Below are 19817 nucleotides of genomic sequence, written 5' to 3'. Positions count from 1 at the left end.
CAGAAACCATTATTTTCATCAATTGACACAGTGTTTTCAGGAACTCACCTGATGTTTAGAGCCCTTTTTGCCAGCAGTTAGAAGTGGTTTGGGCTACCAGTCATTTCCCAAGCTGGCTGCTCAGTGATATGTGCCCTTAATATTAGTTGTTTTGGAGAAAAAGAAAAAAAAAACACTAATTACAGGTTAGAAAAGATAAGATGGTAAATTTAAAAGCTCTTTTGACCTCTTTCAAGGAATTATCTGAGAACCTCAGCTCCTTCAGTAAAAGGGTAATATGGCAAAATTTCAAAATCCTGAATGGAAAGAGCTTCAGAGGAATTCATCTGGATGCAGCAGTGCATCATTCTCTGAGATTTTTGACTTAAGACAGATGTGCAGGCAGCTGAGAAATGCGGTGCTTCCTGTTCTCTGAGTATCTAGATACACGGTGTAGGCTACAGCTTGTTAAAACCAACAATAACAATCCCACCTCCCCCGCCAATTAAAACCCCTGTCCAACGCTGGCCTGTGGGCATTAACGTGTGAAGCTTCTGACTTACTGCTTTGTTGTTTTCTTTGCTCTAGTGTAGAATTCAGAAGGCTGCAAAAGGAAAAACAATTATTAAAGACGAGGATGGCATTTATTTGTTCTTATAAAATAATTTATTTGGTAGCTGGAGTCTGTTCTCTCTGATTTTCCCTGGAAAAGGACACCAGCTCCGACTGTCCAGGGCTTCCCTGGTACTTGTGAATGTGCTGTTAGTTCCTGGTCTGGTTAGAAGATGATGTCTCTGTGGAGATACATACTTGGCCTCTTTTTTTCTCCCTGGGGTGAGGGACATTTTGTGTATAGGAGATGGAAGAATAGATGATCTCTTTCTTAAGCTTATTCCTGGTTATTTTTTAGTACTTAGCTCTTTGCAAAAGCTGCATAATAAGTGTCTCAATGAGAGTGTGCCTTGTCTATGTGCTGAAACCTGGATTCGCACATATGTTTCCAGATATTTTAGCCACCAATCATAGACCCTCAAACAAGACTGCCAGCTCCAGAGATGATCAAGTACTGCCTTTGTGTGTGTGGTACAGAAATTCCCCTAGCATCCCCAGCCTCCCTCTGCTTGGACCTGCCAACCCCCATCACACTCTTATTCCATCCTCAGTTGGCTCTCATTATTACAAAGTTCTTCATCATTCCAAGCCAAAAATCTTCCTCTGGGCAATGGTTGCCCCATTGGCCCTGATCCTGCCCTTTGAAGCCCCGCACAAAAATCCATTTCTTCTTCCCTGTGACAGCTAGTTAGGTCACTTGGACCTTCAAAGACAGGGATCAGGCCCCCACATCTTCACTTCTTCAGGCAGAATGCCCAGTTTATCTGGCCCTCTGAAAAGCTAAGAATGGGACACAGCTGTGTAGGTGGGGGTCTGATCAGCCCAGACAGGCGCAAGCCAACTGCAGCCTCACTTCAGAATCTATGCTTGCATTAGTGCAGCCTGAGACCAGTTAGCTCCAGGTGGGTCCCCCTTCTGGGCTCTGCCCTGGGCCACTAGGGAACTGCACACACTTTGGTGTCAGAGAGACCCAAGTATCCTGGCCCAGTGTTGATGTGGGGTGGCCCCGGGGGAGTTAGCCCCCTCTCTGGGATGCAAATTCCCCATCTGTCTGAGTGCTTCTTAGGTGCTCTATTTTTTCCTGGGGATGCCGTAAGAAATCATCACAGTCTTGGCTTTAAACAACAGAAATTTGTCCTTTAACAGTTCTGGAGGCCAGAAGTACAAAATCGAGGTGTTGGCCGTGCTGCTCTCCTACTAGGGTCTCTAAGGGGAATCCTTCCTTTGTCATTTCCAGCTCTTGCTGGCCACTGTCGTTTCTTGACTTGTGGCCGCATCACTCCAGTCTCTGCCTCCCTGGTCACATTGCCTCCTCCTGTCTATTTCAAATCTTTATTTGTTTCACTCTTGTCATAAGACTTAGGGTCCACCTGGATAATCCAAGGATAAGCACCTCATCTAAAGATCATTAATTTAATTACAGGTATAAAATCCTTTTTGCAAATAAGATCACATTTACAGGTTCCTGGGATTGGTACTTGGAATTTTTTTTTTTTTTTTTTTTTGAGACAGGGTCTCACTCTGTCACCCAGGCTGGAGTGCACTGGCATGATCAAGCTCACTGCAGTGCTGATCTCCTGGGCTCAAGTGATCCTCCCACCTCAGCCTCCTAAATTGTTGGGATTATAGGTGAACACCTGGCTAATTTATTTTATTTTATTTTTAGTACAGATGAGGCCTTGCTATGTTGTTCAGACTGATCTCAAGCAAACTCCCGAGCTCAAGCAATCCTCCTGCCCCAGCCTTCCAAACTGCTGGGATTACTTACTGGTGTGAGCTCCTACGTCTGGCCAAGACTTGGATATCTTTTTAGGGTGGCCACCATTCACCCATTGGCTCTCTACCTCCTCTGCTTTTGCAACTCCCTTTTGTCTCGATTGTATTTGAACTCAGCTCTCCAGGGTCACTGGCTGCAGATCCTCAGGCTGCATGTCTTCTGTCTCCTCCTTCCTTCCTTCAGCATCCTGGCTGCTGCTCTGAAGGGTGCCGGGGCTGTTCTGATCACTCCTGTGGTACAGATGTGGGTGGGGCCCTTGGGAATTAGGCTGCCTAGGAAAGCGCAGGTCTTTCTGGTGCATACCCTCGTTTCCACCAGCTTGCTGGAGGTTTTACCAATGGGAAGGAGAAGTTTATCAGTGGAGGTTTTATCAATGGGAAGGAGAAGCTGTGGCTATTAAAATATTCATTGCCAGTTCTTAGACTTAGGGAAGATCCCACAGAGTGAATGTGCCCTGGACAAAGAAGGGACACATAGGGACACAAGACATATGCCCTCACATTTTCCCTCGAATTTAGACTGAGATTGGCTCACTGAATTTGAGGGAAATTATTTCTATTCTCAGTGCCCAAATACACATCTCTTTCTGTAAAAAATCAGGAAATGCTCCTTGGCAACCATGTAAGAGCATTGTAGTATCATCTTCTTCCTCTACAACTAGCCTGTTTCTTGAGTTCCATGGTCCTTTAAGTGTGATCTCCAGTCTGTTGCTGGCTTCTGGGCTCTCTAAATGCAACTCACACTAAAATGTGCTTTTCTCCACAAAGGGAGTGCGTTGCTTTGTTTGCAGTTGACACTTCAAGCGCACGTGCACGTGTGTGCGCGCACACACACACACACACACGCTGAGGGGCAAGCAGAAGTGCTGAGTCTGAGTCTGGTGAAGCCAATAGTGGAGCTGAGGGAAAGCTGGGGAAGGACAGTGGCCTGGGAGGGTCTGGACACTGAGCAGCTTCAGACTCCCCTCTCATTGCTGCCCCCAGGATTCCTGTCCCATGGCATCCTCCTAGATGGCTGCTCTACTCATTTCAATGTGCTTTGCTAAGAAAGGCCTGTGTGGGGATGGGGGCTGGGGAGGGAGGAGAAAGATGAATCAGACTGTCCCTCCCCACCTGCAGCTGGAAGTAAGTCAGTGCTGGGCAAGTGGGGCTGTGTTTTGCAGAGACCCGTAGGAGCCTAACAAGGGCTGGCTATGCCTTGTGGGGAGATCTAGGAGGGCTTCTGGGAGGGACTGGCATTTGAACCAAGCCCTAATGGGTAACTAAGAGAGAAAGAAGAGAAAGATGGATAGAACAGTATACCCAAAGTTGACCTCAGGTGGCCCCCTTCCTGGTCATCATCCAATGGAGCTGCACTGGAAGCAGCTCAGGTCTGACAGGAACCTTAAGGACCATCTAGTAAGGAAGATATTCAGACTGCACTGCTTAGAGATCTCTGCTTCTCATTTTCTTGCTGGGTTTAAAGAACAGTGATTTTCCGTTTTGACAAGGCTTGTTTAGTGTAGCTACTTTGAAATAGCCCCACATCAAAATATAATGCTTTGTCTGGTTATCTTTTTCAGACTGCCCCTTCATTTCTCCAAGGCAATACTCCCCAGATTGTGTGGTCATGGGGTATTGCTGTGTCACCTTCCCCACTTGACTGTGAGCTTCCTGGACAGGAACTGAGCCTTGCTGCTCATGCAGTACAGAATCTAGAGAGAGGCTTGGGGTGTACAGTGTTGACTGATGAAATGAATGAATGCATGACTATGATTACTTCCTTAGCTTCATCTGGCTCCCAGCTGCCTTCATTGGTCTCTACAGTCATCAGTAGTATCCTGGCTAGGCCAAGAGCATAGGTGGGCCTCTGTGTTTCTCCATCGTATATCCTCTTCTGTAGTTGGTTTGCTATATCATCACTAGCAGAGACTCGGAGGGGTGGTGCCCACTTTCAGAGGATGGAGAGGCTGTAGACCTAATGTCCAGCCTCTGGAACTACTGCCTGTTGTTCTGGGACATGGCTAAACTGACCTGGGAACTTTCCTACTCGGTCCAGCTGGCTCTTCTTGGTGCCTTGTAGTCTTAGTACCAGGGTCACAGAGGCGGTAGGGTACAGGAGAAAGTGCCCAGGCCTTTGACTCCGTCAGGCCTGAGTTTACCAGCTGCATGATCTGAGGCCCATTGTTTACTTGCTTACTTAATTGATTATCTGTGCATGTTAAACTTACAGAAAAGAAGACAGAGGGAGGATAATGATCCCTGTTTTCCACCTACATGTGGCAAATACTCAATACATGTTAAGATTCTTGTTATATTATCTGAAGAGCTGTCATGGAGAAGAGAGATAAGACTGGTTCTGTGAGTTAGAGGCTGTCCGGAACAAAGTTTAGTTTTGCCTTTGGAAAGTTATCCTTTCCAAATTTCATAAAGCCCCCCAGTGTCCTAACTCCTCAAGCTTACAGCATTCCTGACATCTTTGCTTCTTTTTCTCTTCCGCCTGCTAACTACCAGCACCTTTCTGTGTGAATTTGAAGATTGCTTCCCCTTGTCTGGGCCTGTTTCCTATCTGTAGACTAGGTTATTTCCAAGGTCCTCTATAGCTTAGACATGACCTTTAATTTCACAAAATAGATAATGCATGTCTTAGTCTGTTTTGTGTTGCTATAACAGCTTGTTTGGAGGTTCTAGCAGGAGAGCACAGCTACTCATATACCCTTGACTGAAGACTGGTCCTTCTCTATCGGGGATGGTCATCTTCTCTGACCGAGCTTCAAGAGGGAAGCACATGGAGTGGTGAAGGAGGAAGGGACACCTGCCTAGCCAACCAGATCAGCCAAATCAACCCTGGTGATCAGTGTGGTGACAGATGTCGCAGCCAGATCACCCTCACATCCATGTTGTTATAACAGAATACCACAGACTGGGTATTTATAATAAATACAGATTTATTGGTTGTAGCTCTGGAGACAGGGAAGTCCAAATCAAGAGGCTGGTATCTTTCATGAGCCTTCTTACTGTGTCATCCCATGGCACAAGGGCAAAGAGAGGGCAAGAGGAATGAACCCAATCCTGCAATAACAAACCCACTCCTGCAGTAACAGCATTAGTCTGTTCATGAGGTTGCTGCTCCCATGCTCCAAACATCTCCTGTTAGGCCCCACCTCCCATCACTGCCATATTGGGGATCAGGGTTTCAGCACGTGAACTTTGGGGGATGCATTCGAACCATGGGCATTCATTATGTGGAAAGTCATGTTCTAGGTGCCAGAGCAAATACAGATGGAGTTACAGTCCTTGGCTTTATAGAGGTCACAGCCTAGTGTGGGGACAAATAAGTCAGCATCATGAATGCTGTGGTAGGGGATGAATACAAGGCTGAGGGATCTGAACCATACATAGCAGGGAGAGACTAGCCACTTGAGGAATGTGTGGGTTCATTGACCTCATGGAGGAGCTATCTAGAGATGTTTGTCACTGCATAAAAGCATGAATGATGGAGACTAGGTCTTCCAGGTGGCACTAGGATTTTTTGCTTTGAATTGGAATTATCGGTATGGAAAATCCCAGCAGAGATGGCCTATGTGAGGGACCTTCTTTCCTCTCTTATTCTCCTGCCTTCCTGGAAAGAAAAAAAAGAATCCAAGTCTTCAGAATAGATTGACCTTTATATACAGAAGCTCTTGGGACACGCAGCTCAGTTTAACAAGTACTGTTTGTGTGCCTGAGAAATGTCTGGGAAGATGCAGAATTACATGCATAAAAAGAATTAATCCATCTTTTGCCATGATTGTGTTCAGAAGCTGATTTTCAAAGACAGTTTCAATTTTCCTAGCTGTCTGGGTGACAGTTAGATGTGTACAACTTATGCACACTCATCCCTCTCTTGTATTTAGTCTGCCCCATTTAATTTGCTTAGATTCTATAGGCTTTTATTGATTGCTCATTATAAGTTTAACCTAGTGTTGAGAGCCTAGAGGTATGAGAGACATCATTAGCCAGAAATTTCTTCTCTAGCTGGACTAATAAGTCTTATACCCAAGAGTCAGTGAACAGAATGATCTGTTCACTGGGGATTGCTGAGTAAATTGGTGTGATTGCCAGGATTTCTGCCCCAGGCTGAGAGATCTGGATAGATGGATGCTGAAGATGCTTCTCCAGGAAGGTTTTTGGAGGAGTCTGCATTGGAGATGCGCCAGAGTGGAGATGCGGGGGAGGGGCAGATCAGCAGGTGAACTCAGCGTGGGAATTTGACTTGAGCTAACTTTTCAGTCTCATCCTCAGCCCATTGTTCTCCTGCCTTAATAATGAAAACATTTCTTCAATGGACAAGGTGCTAGCAAGACTCTGGACTTTTGCTTGTGCTATTCCCGTTGCTTAGCCGATCCACTGCCCCACTCCATCCACCAATAAAACTCCTAGTTGTCTTTCAATTCAAATGTTCTTCTGCTGTTCTGACCTCATGACTTTCCCTCTCCTCTTCTCATAGTGTTTTGTCTATGTAGTTATCCTTCAGTATCCCACGGGGATTGGTTCCAGGACCCCCACTGCAGATAACAAAATCCATGAATGTTCAAGTCCTTTATATAAAATGGTATAATGTTTGCATATAACCTATGCATATCCTCTTGTATACTTCAAATTATCTCCATGTTACTTACAATACCTAATACAGCATAAATGCTATGTAAATAGTTGTTATACTGTATTGCTTAGGGAATAATGACAAGAAAAATAGTCTGTACATGTTCAGTATAGAAACAACCATACATCTTTTCCCCAAATATTTTCAGTTCAAGGTTGGTTGAATCCATGGATGCAGAAGCCACAGATATGAAGGGCTGACTATACTTCTGTTTTAGTATGTTACCTGGAGCATAACAGACACCCAAGAGATATCACCTGAATGAATGAATAACTGAATAAATGACTGATTATTAGGTTCTGTGTTTGACTCACCTGCTGGAACTGTGAAATGTTTCCTGAGAGAGGAGTGGAGGGCACTGAGGTGGAAATGTGGGTGGCAGATTCAGAGCAAGGAGACCACTGGGCTGCCCTTGGTGGTGGGGTGGGGGAGACACCCTTTGGAGGGGGTGTAAGACATTGACTTTTTATTTCTTTGTTTATTTTTACTTTAAGTTCTGGGATACATGTGCAGAATGTGTGCATTTGTTACATAGATAGACATGTCCATGGTGGTTTGCTGCACCTATCAACCCATCACCTAGGTTTTAAGCCACACATGCATTAGCTGTTTGTCTTGATGCTCTCCCTCCCCTCACCTCATCCTCCACAGGCCCCGGTGTGTGTTGTTCCCCTCTCATGTCCATGTGTTCTCATTGTTCAACTCCCACTTATGAGTGAGAACATGCAGTGTTTGGTTTTCTGTTCCGTGTTAGTTTGCTGAGGATGGTTTCCAGCTTCATCCAAGGACATAGACTTCTTGTTGAATAGAAGCACACAGTAAAAATATACTCTAAGATATACTATAGACATTAAACATTGGGGGAAAAAACTGACTCTGGAATAATCAAAGAACTGCAAATAAAAGCAGCAATAAAAGCAAAGAAAAGAACTGCAAACAGAAGCCCCTTTATAAATCTAATAAATTAGGGGTGACTGAGTAATTGAGGGAAGTAGCTTTCCTACTGACCGAGGGAGCACCATTGGGATAGCCTTTCTGGAGGGCAATTTGGCTATATCAAAAGCATTAAAAACTTGTACATAGTCTTTCACCCAGCAGTGCCATTCCTAGGAATTTATCCTAAGAGAATAATTACAGATGTATTATCAGAGATGTTTATCTCAACATATTTATAGTACAGACATCGAAAATAAACCAAATAGCCAGCAATAGGGGCTTAGCTTTAAAAAATGGCACTCTTATCTATAGCAAATAAAAAATAAAATTGTAGAATAATAAAGACACAGGGAAATGTTTACAGTGTGTTTTTCAGTTGAGAAACCAGCATATATGTTAAGTTCCCAATTATGTTGAAAATGTGTATTTTCACACAAAAAGACTGGAAGAGTAATTAGCAACTTGTAGCTTTTAGTGGACAATTTTTATTCTCTCTAAAAAAGAAAACTTTCAAAATCTTCCACGCACATGTATTACTTTTATAAGAGGCGGGGAATAAGTGTCAATTAGGAAAAAGAGATAAGCTTTTGGAGAGTATTGTTTGAACTTCACTAGGTGGAAAACTAGATGGGCACATCATTTATCTTGCAAATTCCAGACAAGTGGTGTTTTCAGAAGGAAGAGTGGTCTTAGGTCCATTTGTGTGAATATATTTATAGAAGTGAAAGCTTTGGGGGAAGGAAATAGATTGATTTTTTTTCCCCTTGAACTTTTGAAATTATTTTTTCCACTCCATTTGTAATTGAGCCCAGGGAGCTATTCTTATTTCTTCCTTTCTTGGGCACTGCGTTAGACCTAAAAATGTTAACTGGCTTAGGATGTGGGTTTTGCTAAAATGATTCCCCTTGAAGACTTCACTGGGCTTTCTCATGCTTAAAAGTGGGGTCCCACAGAAGATCACTTTCTATCTAATGCATTTTGCTCCTGAATTCTTTGGCACCGTTGGGGTGGTGAGAAACGACTCCTGCCTTATGGTTGCGGACCGCATCAGCCCCATGTGAGGGGCTCAGGAGTCTGCACTTGTGTTGGGCACTGTCTGTTGGAGAGGTTTATTTAGGGACCAATCTGGCATCACCTTATCCTGTGGACGTAACATTAGTCTGCAGAAAAAGAGATCAGAGCTGGGTAGAATCTTTTTAAATATTAATGATAGTGATGCCTTTTGCCACACATCTCCAAAGAGCTCTGAGCATTTCAGACATTACCTCATTGTTAATTTTCACAGTGTTCTTGGGTGAGAAGCTGATGGCAAGTATTCTCTGGTCTCCATGTGGGGCAGAACTTAGCAAATTTTAGGTAGGTAGTAGTAGTTCTGACTAGATATCAATTGGTAAAAGAAAATGGGGCATTTTTGGGGCATCTTCTTCACAGTTGTTCTGCATTACTCAGAAATTAAATTGCCTTCCTGCATTTTGCCCCACTAACATTTATTGAATGTGTACTCTGAGCAAGTCACAATGCTGAGTACTGTGGCTAGGAGTGAAACGTAAACGTCCTTAGTTCCACACTTAAGGCCTTTGGTGATCTGGCTTCTGCCAATCTCACTCCGATACCTCCACCCTACTTCATATAATTCTTATGCATCACCACCTTCATGCTAACCTGAACCTTTGGTCTTCAGGGTAGCCTTGTGCCATCTCCCTTCTGTGTACTTTATGCCCTTCCCCAGGCACTGCTCCAATTGCCTTTCTCCGTACCCCTGCAGGTCCTTCATGCTCTGCTCACCTCCTGCACAAAGTCTTCCCTGATAGCTCGCTCTGCTTTATCCACAGCTGGATGGGATCTCCCGCTATCAAACTCTCAGGCATTCCACTCACCTGTCTGCACTGGTCCTTACTCTTTTTTACTTTGTTAGTGATTTATGTGCGCTCCTTGATGACTTTTCAAGCGTCTTGGCTATAGAGATGTGCAAATACTCATTGCATAAAAGAATGAAATGGGCATTTCAAGCTAGTGGTCACCAGTTTGTGCCTTGCCTTCTAAGATACAGAGTCACTGATAGAATCCTACTTGGCCTCCTTCTCCTTCGATCCTTCTCACTGAGGCCCTTTGCTCCCTCCCAGTCAGTTCTGTCCTCCGCTTGCATCAGTGCCCACACCATCTTTCAGTTAGTAGCTGTGTATTAAAAAGTATTCCTCACTTACGGTGTTCTGGGGAGACATGGGAAAAGAGAGACAATTGGAGCATGCTTTTTTTTTTTTTTTTTTTGAGACAAGATCTTGCTGTATCACCCAGGCTGGAATGCAGTGGCATGAGCTTGGCTCACTGCAACTGCCTCTCCCCCGGCTCAAGTGATCCTGTCACCTCAGCTTCCCAAGTAGCTGGGATCACAGGTGTGCACCACCAAATCCAGCTATTTTCTTGTATTTTTAGAAGAGACAGGTTCTCACCATATTGGCCAGGCTGGTCTAGAACTCCTGACCTCAAAAGATCCGCCCACCTCAGCCTCCCAAAGTGCTGGGATTACAGGTATGTGCCACTGCACCTGACCTGGAGCAGTTTTAGATTCCCCCCGGGCTGGGCACAATGGCTCTCTCCTGTAATCCCAGCACTTTGAGAGGCTGAGGTGGGTGGATCGCTTGAAGTCAAGAGTTTGAGACCAGCCTGGCCAACATAGTGAGATCCTATCTCTACTAAAAATTAAAAAAAAAAAAATTAGCCAGGCGTGGTGGCACGCACCTGTAATCCCAGCTGTTTGGGAGCCTGAGGCACAAAATTTGCTTGAACCTGGAAGGCAGAGGCGGAGGCAAAGATGAGATGAGATCACGCCTTTGCACTCCAGCCTGGGTGACAGAGGGAGACTCTGTCTCAAAAAATAAAAAGAAAAAAAAAGAAGGCTACCCCTGTACTTATTTCTTTTTCAATCTCTGAAATGCAAACCACCCACACTGCATGGGATCCTAAAATTGCAAAGGGCTTTATCCAGAGTATTCTTTGTCCATGAGCTGGCATGAGGGCTGGGATCGTCTTGTGCTCCCAGCCTGTGGCAGGCTATGTGAGGCTGGGCAGGTTATTTAATCTTCCTCTGGCATCATTTCCCCATCTGTTAAGGGGGGATAATGTGCTTGGAGGTGACCTACCTCCCTGGGATGCCATGAGGCTTAGTGAGCTAATGCCATTGCTATTAACTTCAACTGAAGACGACTGAGCAGAACTAGCAGGAGACCAAGTATTACGTGGCACAGAATCAACTCTACAACTATAAAATGGATGCATCATGTGGATGTCATCTTCTGTGTTGCCTTTGGCACAGAGGAAGCCGGTTTGCCAATCAAGGACCTCTAGGGTTTCCTCTCTTGACTGGTTCAAGTGGTTGAGGTCTTGAGGATGAGAATGGGATCTGCAGGACTCCTGTGCCTGTCGTGCTGAAAGGAGAGAAGCCAGACACGTGTTGAGAGGCATAACTGCAGCTGCCCAGTATCCGCAGATGAGGAGGGTCACGGTCCTGTGAGGAGGGTGCCACAGAGATACCACCCAACTTTGCCCACACGGCCTGGCGGTCAGTTTTGCTTGGGCTTATCGATGAGCTATGGGAAGGTCATTTGATATTCACATTCTTGTGGCCACAATCTTGGGAATATGGCCTTCTATCTTTAAAAATAGCTGTGTGCTGGGAGGCCCAGGAACAGTGTCCTGGGATGGAGGGGAGGTGCCAGCAGGGGAAAGAGGTGCAGATTTCTTTCCGTGGAAGAGTCCCTTCAGCTCTGCGCCACGGGTGAGTTGGTGTTTTCTGATTCTGTAACGTGTGCTGCTTTCTCTAGACTGTTCTTGGCAAGGGAGCTGTTTTGTTTCTTTTCTATTGTGATATCCTCTCCATATCTTAAAAAAATCTGTTTCCATGGTATGTTTGTTCTTGAGCACGTATCCTTTATGAAACCTGTTTGAGTGAGATTCTTTCAACCTTCATAATTGCAATTTATTTATTATGGGCGCTCCTCAAATTTAACTGGTGATTATTTCTCACATTGGTTTTGTGTTTTCAAAAGGCAGTATCCTTAATCATTTTATATATAAATAAGATAATCATTAAATGCCTTTGGAACTAAATTGCCAACAGGTTTTCAAAATTGGGGGATCATAGGATGTGAGACCCCAGACTAGAGACTTTCAGGTTGAATAAGTCTTTGTTTCAGGTGGTGTCCTGAGAGGATAATGGGTGGTCTTTGGTTACACAGCTAACTAGTGACAGAATCACATTTGGACCCAGGTCCCCTAACTTCCTTGTTCATGCCTCTCTGGTCAGCTCTGTAGAATTTAGCCTCTGAATTACAAGTGAGTGAGAAGGGGAAAAAAATCACTATTTAATTTAACTTTTCTGTATGCCTTAATTTAATTAAAGTGAATCTTCTAGTTTTAGAAATGGCTATGCCATATACCGCAACTGATCCCTTGACCTTGACTCACTTGATTCATTTGATGATCTGCGCTGATGATTCTTCAAGTGTGATTCCCATCTGTATTCCCCGAGAGCTTGTGAGAAACGTGAACTCTCAGCCCCACCCCAGACCTTTAGAAACTCTGGGGGAGGGGCCCAGCAATCTGTGTTTTAACAAGTCCTCCAGGTGCTCAGATAGGCAGTGAAGTTAGAGAACCACTGCCTGCCATGGCCTAAGTCAGACTCTTGTGTGTTTGACACCCAGGGCAGTGATTCACTTTGTCTCTTTTGTGGATTCTGAGTTTTCTTTACCAAAGAGAGAGTTTCTCTGTTGCTGCTGCCAGCTTTGAATAATGACTCCATTTCTCTACTCTGCTTCTCTGCATTACCACTATACACACATACCTAGCAGGAGTGAAAGATAGGTGGGCCAGTAAATAGGGGATTTCAACAGAAACAGGTTTGCAGGTAGAAAAAAATGTCTCAACCACTGAGGTATGTTTTCTATGTTTAAAACTTGCTACTTCTCTAAGCACAGTGATAAATTAGACTGTGTCTAACTGTATTGTACTGGATTTTCTATCATTTGTTATTTTATTCATTCATTCTGCAGATTTTTTTGTACCTTGTATTTGCATGGCACATGTTAAGTGTTGGGGGAGAGATATTTGAGTTTATCAGGAGATAGAGAACATGTTCAAAAATAACTATAATACAAGCTAGCCAGTGATTAATACATGAGAATCATCTTTTGTAGTAAAAGGGTTGTGGAAGCCTAAAGGTGGTAGAGAGCATGTGTGAGGGAGGAGGACATCAGGGAGGACCTCATGAAGATAGCAGCATTTGGGCAAAGCTTAAAAGGAGGTGGAATTTGACATTGAGAGTTTGGGGGTGAGTAAAGAATATTCTAGGCAAAGGTGCAAGAAGATCAAAGCATGGCGGGAGGCTCAGTGCAATTTGTGAGGATGGGGGTTATGCGAAGATGATTAGAAAGAAATGAGGCCATGTAAGTAGGTCAGTGTCAAAAGGAGAAGAATCATCAAATACTCACTTAGGAGTTTCTTCTTTATCCTGAAGGCAATGGGGAGCCGTTGAAGGGTTTTGAATAAGGGGGAGGTATGACCAAGCTGTGCTTTCAGTAAAGCTAATCTGCCATCAGCGTATGAAGTAGATTGAAGGACATGAGAGGGAGACTTGTTGTTTTTATTTTGTAACTATTTTGCAGCAGTTTGTTGATAGATTGAAAAATTGTCTTAATGTTTAATTGGGAGGTAATTGCCTTTCTTCTTATAATCATTGAATTTTCAAATAAGCATCCAGGGTCTAGATTATCGTCTGGGGAATGCAGCTCTAATGTTATAATGGGGAATCTACAGGAAAATAAAAATCACTTAACAGAATGGCTTTGTAGGAAACTTCCAGAACTAATTTCTTCCTTCTTTTCTTTTTAACATTGTCTTTTAAACAAAATGTATTTATATTCGTTTTATCCAGTAATGACCTGGTAATGCTAGATCACATAAAATCTACAAGTATCAAGCAAAGCCTATTCAACACCTAAAGGCTCTTCCTTGCGTTTTCCCACTCAGCCTCCAGAGCTGTTTTCCCTCTCACTCAAGGACTTACTTTGTTAAAGTGCCTAAATCAAACTCATTTTGCAAGGATCTGCCTTACTTCAGTGCTGGCTCTAATGGGAATAGCTGTAGGAAACTTGAATGTCATGAATTTTTAAATATGTTGTTACTTCTAGTATTTGTAGTAGAGAGAAGGCTCTGTTGCTGTTGATTTTTTCACTAGGGCTGTCTTTATAGGCTTGGGCTTTGGCTAGTTAGCACCACTGATTTTAGTCATTCAATCAGTATTTAGTGAACATCTCTTAGGAACTGAAAAATCATGGTGAATCAGAAAACCACGGCCCTGCTCAATGTGGAACTTATATTCTAGCAGGGGATATATAGAAGTAAATAGTCAAATATCGTCTAAAAGAGGAAAATACTGGGTACTGTGAGAGCACCGACCGAGAGTAGAGGTCAGAGAAAACTTAACAAATGGGATATAAACTGAGACCTAAAAACTAACTGGGGGCCAGGCATGGTGGCTCACACCTGTAATTCCAGTACTTTGGGAGGCCGAGGCTGGTGGATCATCTGAGGTCAGGAGTTTGAGACAAGCCTGGCCAACATGATGAAATCCTGTCTCTACTAAAAATGCAAAAATTAGCCAGATGTGGTGGCAGGCACCTATAATCCCAGCTACTCGGGAGGCTGAGGCAGGAGAATCACTTGAACATGGGAGGCAGAGGCTGCAGTGAGCCAAGATGGCACCACTGAACTCTATCCTGGGTGACAGAGCAAGACTCTGTATCAAAACAAAACAACTCTACTGGGGTAGGTTAGTTAGCCTAGGCTTGCAGGGAGACAACTTGGGGGACATGGACTGCTAATGAATGTGAGGTTTCTTTTTGGATTGATGAAGATGCTTCAAAATGGATTGTGGTGATGGTTGCACAACTCTATAAATACACTAAAACCATTGACTTGTGTTCTTTAAATTGGTGAATTGTATGCTATGTGAATCATATCTCAGTAAACCTGCTTAAAAAGTCAACTGGGGAAGCCAGCAGCAGGAAGGGTGTACCTGGCAATGAAAGAGCACATGCAAAGGCTCAGTGCTGTGAACAAAAAAGGAATAAACCTGCTTAAAAAGTCAACTGGGGAAGCCAGCAGCAGGAAGGGTATACCTGGCAATGAAACAGCACATGCAAAGGCTCAGTGCCGTGAACAAAAAAGGAAGAGATTTGCTAGGTCTGGAACCTCCTGGGAAGTGGAGAGCAGTAAAACAGAGGAAAGTGAAGAGGCTGGAGAGGGAAGTGGGGCCTGCACAGGTTGGTCCTTGAAGTCCTATAAATAATAACAGCAGTTACCACTTATGAAGGCCTTATCATATGCCTAGTGATGTTCCAAGCTGTTTACATGCATTCCCTCATTAATTCTCACAACAACCTTATGAGGAGGTACTATTGTTATTGGCATCTTGTAAGTGGGAAAATCAAAGCACAAAATTGTGAAGTAGCCTGCCCATAGTCAAAGATCTAGCAAGTGGCATGGCGGAGATATAAGCCTTTATTAGTCTGCTTTTACCCTGCTGATAAAGACATACCTGAGACTGGGAAGAAAAAGAGGTTTAATTGGACTTACAGTTCCAATGGCGGGAGAAGCCTCAGAATCATGGCGGGAGGCATAAAGCACTTCTCACATGGTAGTGGCAAGAAAATGAGGCAGAAGCAAAAGTGAAAGCCCTCGATAAACCTATCAGATCTCATGAGACTTACTCACTATCATGAGAATAGCATGGGAAAGACCAGCCCCCTATGATTCAATTACCTCCCTCTAGGTCCCTCCCAGAACACATGGGAATACTGGGAGATACAATTCAAGTTGAGATTTGGGTGGGGACACAGCCAAACCATATTATTTCACCCTGTCCCCTCCAAATCTCATATCTTCACATTTAAAAACCAATCATACCTTCCCAACAGTTTCCCAAAGTCTTAACTCATTTCAACATTAACCCAAAAGTCCACAGTCCAAAGTCTCATCTGAGACAAGCCAAGTTCCTCCTGCCTATGAGCCTGTAAAATCAAAAGCAAGCTAGTTACTTCCTAGATACAATGGGAGTATACATATTGGGTAAATATAGCCATTCCAAATGGGAGAAATTGGCCAAAACAAAGAAGTTACAGGGCCCATGCAAGTCCAAAATTCAGTGGGCCAGTCAAATCTTAAAGCTCCAAAATGATCTCCTTCGACTCCAGGTCTCACATCCAGATCATGCTGATGCAAGAGGTGGGTTTCCATGGTCTTGAGCAGCTCCACCCCCATGGCTTTGCAGGATATGGCACCCCTCCTGGCAGCTTTCACGGGCTGGCGTTGAGTGTCTGCGGCTTTTCCAGGCTCACAGTGCAAGCTGTTAGTGGATCTACCATTCTGCGGTCTGGAGGATGGTAGTCCTCTTCTCACAGCTCCACTAGGCAGTGCCCCAGTAGCGACTCTGGGGGGGCGTCAACCCCACATTTCCCTTCTGCACTGCCCTAGCAGAGGTTCTCCATGAGGGCCCTGCCCCTGCAGCAAACTTTTGTCTGGACATCCAGGCATTTCCATACATCTTCTGAAATCGAGGCGGAGGTTCCGAAATCTCAGTTCTTGACTTCTATGCACCCACAGGCTCAACACCTCATCGAAGCTACCAAGGCTTGGGGCTTCCATCCTCTGAAGCCATGGCCTAATCTGTACATTGGTCCCTTTCAGTCATGGCTGGAGCAGCTGAGACACAGGGCACCACGTCCCTAGGCTGCACACAGCATGGGGACCCTGTGCCTGGCCCATAACACCACTTTTTCCTCCTGGGTCTCTGGGCCTGTGATGGAAGGGGTGCCATGAAGATGTCCGACATTGCCTGGAGAAATTTTCCCCATTGTCTTAGGGATTAACATTAGGCTCCTTGCTACTTATGCAAATTTCTACAGCTGGCTTGAATTTCTTCCTAGAAAATGGGTTTTTCTTTTCTATTGCCTCGTCAGGCTGCAAATTTTCTGAACTTTTATGCTGTTTCCCTTTTAAAACAGAATGCTTTTAACAGCACCCAAGTTACCTCTTGAATGCCTTTGTTGCTTAGAAATTTCTTCTGCCAGATACCCTAAATCATCTCTCTCAAGTTCAGAGTTCCACAACTCTCTAAGGCAGGGCAAAATGCCACTAGTCTCTTTGCTAAAACATAACAAGGGTCACATTTGTTCCAGTTCCCAATAAGTTCCTTATCTCTTTCTGAGACCACCTCAGCCTGGACCTTATTGTTCATATCGCTATCAGCATTTTTGTCAAAGCCATTCAACAAGTCTCTAGGAGGTTCCAAACTTTCCCACATTTTCCTGTCTTCTTCTGAGCCCTCCAAATGGTTTGAACTTCTGCCTGTTACCCAGTTCCAAAGTCGCTTCCATTTTTTTGGGTATCTTTTTATCAACACCCTACTCTACTGGTACTATATTAGTCTGTTTTCATGCTGCTGATAAAGACATACCTGAGACTGGGAAGAAAAAGAGGTTTAATTGGACTTATAGTTCCACATGGCTAGGGAGGCCTCAGAATCATGGCAGGAGGTGAAAGGCACTTCTTACATGGCAGTGGCAAGAGTGAATGAGGAAGAAGCAAAAGTGGAAATCCCTGATAAACCAATCAGATCTCATGAGACTTATTCACTATCATCAGAATAGCACAGAAAAGGCTGGCCCCTATGATTCAATTATCTCCCCCTGGTCCCCGCCAGAACATGTGGGAATTCTGGGAGATACAATTCAAGTTGAGATTTGAATGGGGACACAGCCAAACCAAACCATATCAGAGCCCAAGAAGTCTGGCTCTAGAATTCACACCATGGTCCCTAAAAAAATGATCCTAAAAGTTATGCAGTGACATTATAGAGTTTTATACAGGAAAGTGACAAGGTCAGATTTTCATCTTTGAGAAAGATTACTCTGTGGTTTGTGAAATAGATTGGAAGAAGAGCAAGAGATCTTGGTGGGGCATGGTGACTCACACCTGTAATCTCAGCACTTTGGGAGGCTGAGGCAGGTGGCTCACCCTAGGTCAGGAGTTGGAGACCAGCCTAGCCAACACGGTGAAACTCCATCTCCACTAAAAATACAAAAATGAACCTGGTGTGGTGGTGCATGCCTGTAATCCAGCTACTTGGGTGGCTGAGGCACAAGAATCAGTTGAAACCAGGAGGTGGAGGTTGCAGAGAGCCGAGATCATGCCACTGCACTCCAGCCTGGGTGACAGAGTGAGACTGTCTAAAAAAAAGTCATGCCAGTCTGAATGTGTGTGATGGCGGTGGGGATGGAAAGAAGTAGAAACTTGAGAGATAGTTAGGAGGTTACATTTATAGGAGTTGGAACGTATTTGGATATGGGGGGAGGGTACAAAGACTCTCAGGTGGATGCCTGGATTCTGTGCTTGAGAAGTGAGGAGAGTAGGGTGTTTACTGGTGCTCATGATGTAGGTGCCAAGGGGTGTCCCAGTGTGGGCTGGTCAGTATCTGTACATGAGAGAATAGATAAGACCTCTGATATGACCTCTTCACCAGTCAGAATCATGAACTTGGGGCAGGGGCCTTAGAATCCTCCTAGATCTAGAGGTGAAAATGGAGGTATTAGAAGAGGCTTGCTGAAAAGCCAAACAGGGTGCAGCGCCAGGGCAAACGAGGTGTGCACCTGCTGATGCCCGGGCTGGTGTGTGTTCACTTGTCCTGTTGCCACTCCCTGGGGAACCTTTGCTTCAACTCTTAAAACTTTGATTCACTTTTCAGAGATGATCTCTCTGATCCTTAAAAGAGATTTCATTTAGCATTAGGAGAAATACCTAATGTAGATGATAGGCTGATGGGTGCAGCAAACTACCACAGCACATGTACACCTATGTCACAAACCTGCATATTCTACACATGTACCCCAGAACTTAAAGTATTATTTAAAAAAAAGAGGTATTATTGCTGCACAAACAGTAACAATGGGAATTAAAATAAAAACAAAAAGAATTGGCTGCCTAAACCCAGCATCTATGAGATCAAACTTGTTGTTTTGTGTTCCTGCCTGTCTGTGCCCAGCATCACTTTTACAGTTGTACCCAGAGCATAGATACAGCTTTATGGACTATGGTTTATACTCTACATTAAATCAGACTTTTTGTGGAATATTACATGGTTTCTGGCTCTCGTTTTTTGGAAATTCAAGGAAGAGGACATGCTGTAACTTACCTAAGCATGCTCCTGTGGCCAGTTGTTCTGTTTTTCATCCCTAGAGCTTGTGCCTCAGGAGCATCTTGCTGCATAGTGTTTTCCTTAGGCAGAACTCCCAGCCCTGATCATCTCTATGTGCTTTTAAAATGGGGTGACCCAAACTGGACACTTTTCTCTACTGAGGTTAGGGACAGAGGGCAGAATGCTTAATTTGGGTTGAATTTCTGAGTTCCTGGGCCCTGTGGTTTTCAGTGATCTCTGAATCGAGTTGGCATTCATTCACAGCTGCCAGTGCCGCTCCTACTGGCTGCCATCTCCTAACAGCTGACCCGGTTCCCTGAATTGTTTGCTGTAAACTGGGCAGCTCTACAGGAGGGAGAAGAGGTTTCCGGGCAGAATGCTTAATTAGGGCTTAATTAAGACAGCCAGAGTGGCCTGCTGGCCTGAACCCTTGCATAGGGTCCTGATTGGCAGGTGGCACCTGGCATTCTTGGCTGTCTGACAGCAATCAGCATTTCCTAAGCCCCATACAGAGATGAGCAAGACACACACTGCCCTGCTGTTGGCAGGAGCTCTTCCTAGACTCCCTACAGCATTTTAGACATTCCTTTCTTATGGGCTCTACTTTCTGCCTTATATTGGTTAGGAGTTTTCTATGTGGCT

General features: G+C 44.4%; 1 protein-coding gene across 5 annotated transcripts in view; it reads left to right on the top strand.

The window, feature by feature from the left end:
* The first annotated feature begins 11115 nt into the window (after window positions 1–11115).
* FRMPD1 (FERM and PDZ domain containing 1) overlaps window positions 11116–19817 on the top strand; it is a 90220-nt gene continuing 81518 nt past the window's right edge. For 3 of the 5 annotated variants that reach the window (XM_012463402.2, XM_012463403.2, XM_012463407.2), the window contains exon 1: window positions 11116–11702. The gene's annotated coding sequence lies outside the window, so the exon portion shown is untranslated. The remainder of the gene's footprint in view (window positions 11703–19817) is intronic. The other 2 variants (XM_021671512.2, XM_012463404.2) reach the window with 1 other exon arrangement.

This window comes from Aotus nancymaae, unplaced genomic scaffold (genome assembly GCF_030222135.1).
Source record: "Aotus nancymaae isolate 86718 unplaced genomic scaffold, 86718_ANA_hifiasm-v0.15.2.pri h1tg000003l, whole genome shotgun sequence".
NCBI classification, from domain to species: Eukaryota; Metazoa; Chordata; class Mammalia; order Primates; family Aotidae; genus Aotus; species Aotus nancymaae.
The sequence above is the reverse complement of the archived record's forward strand: the minus strand, read 5'-3'. Positions and strand labels throughout refer to the sequence as shown.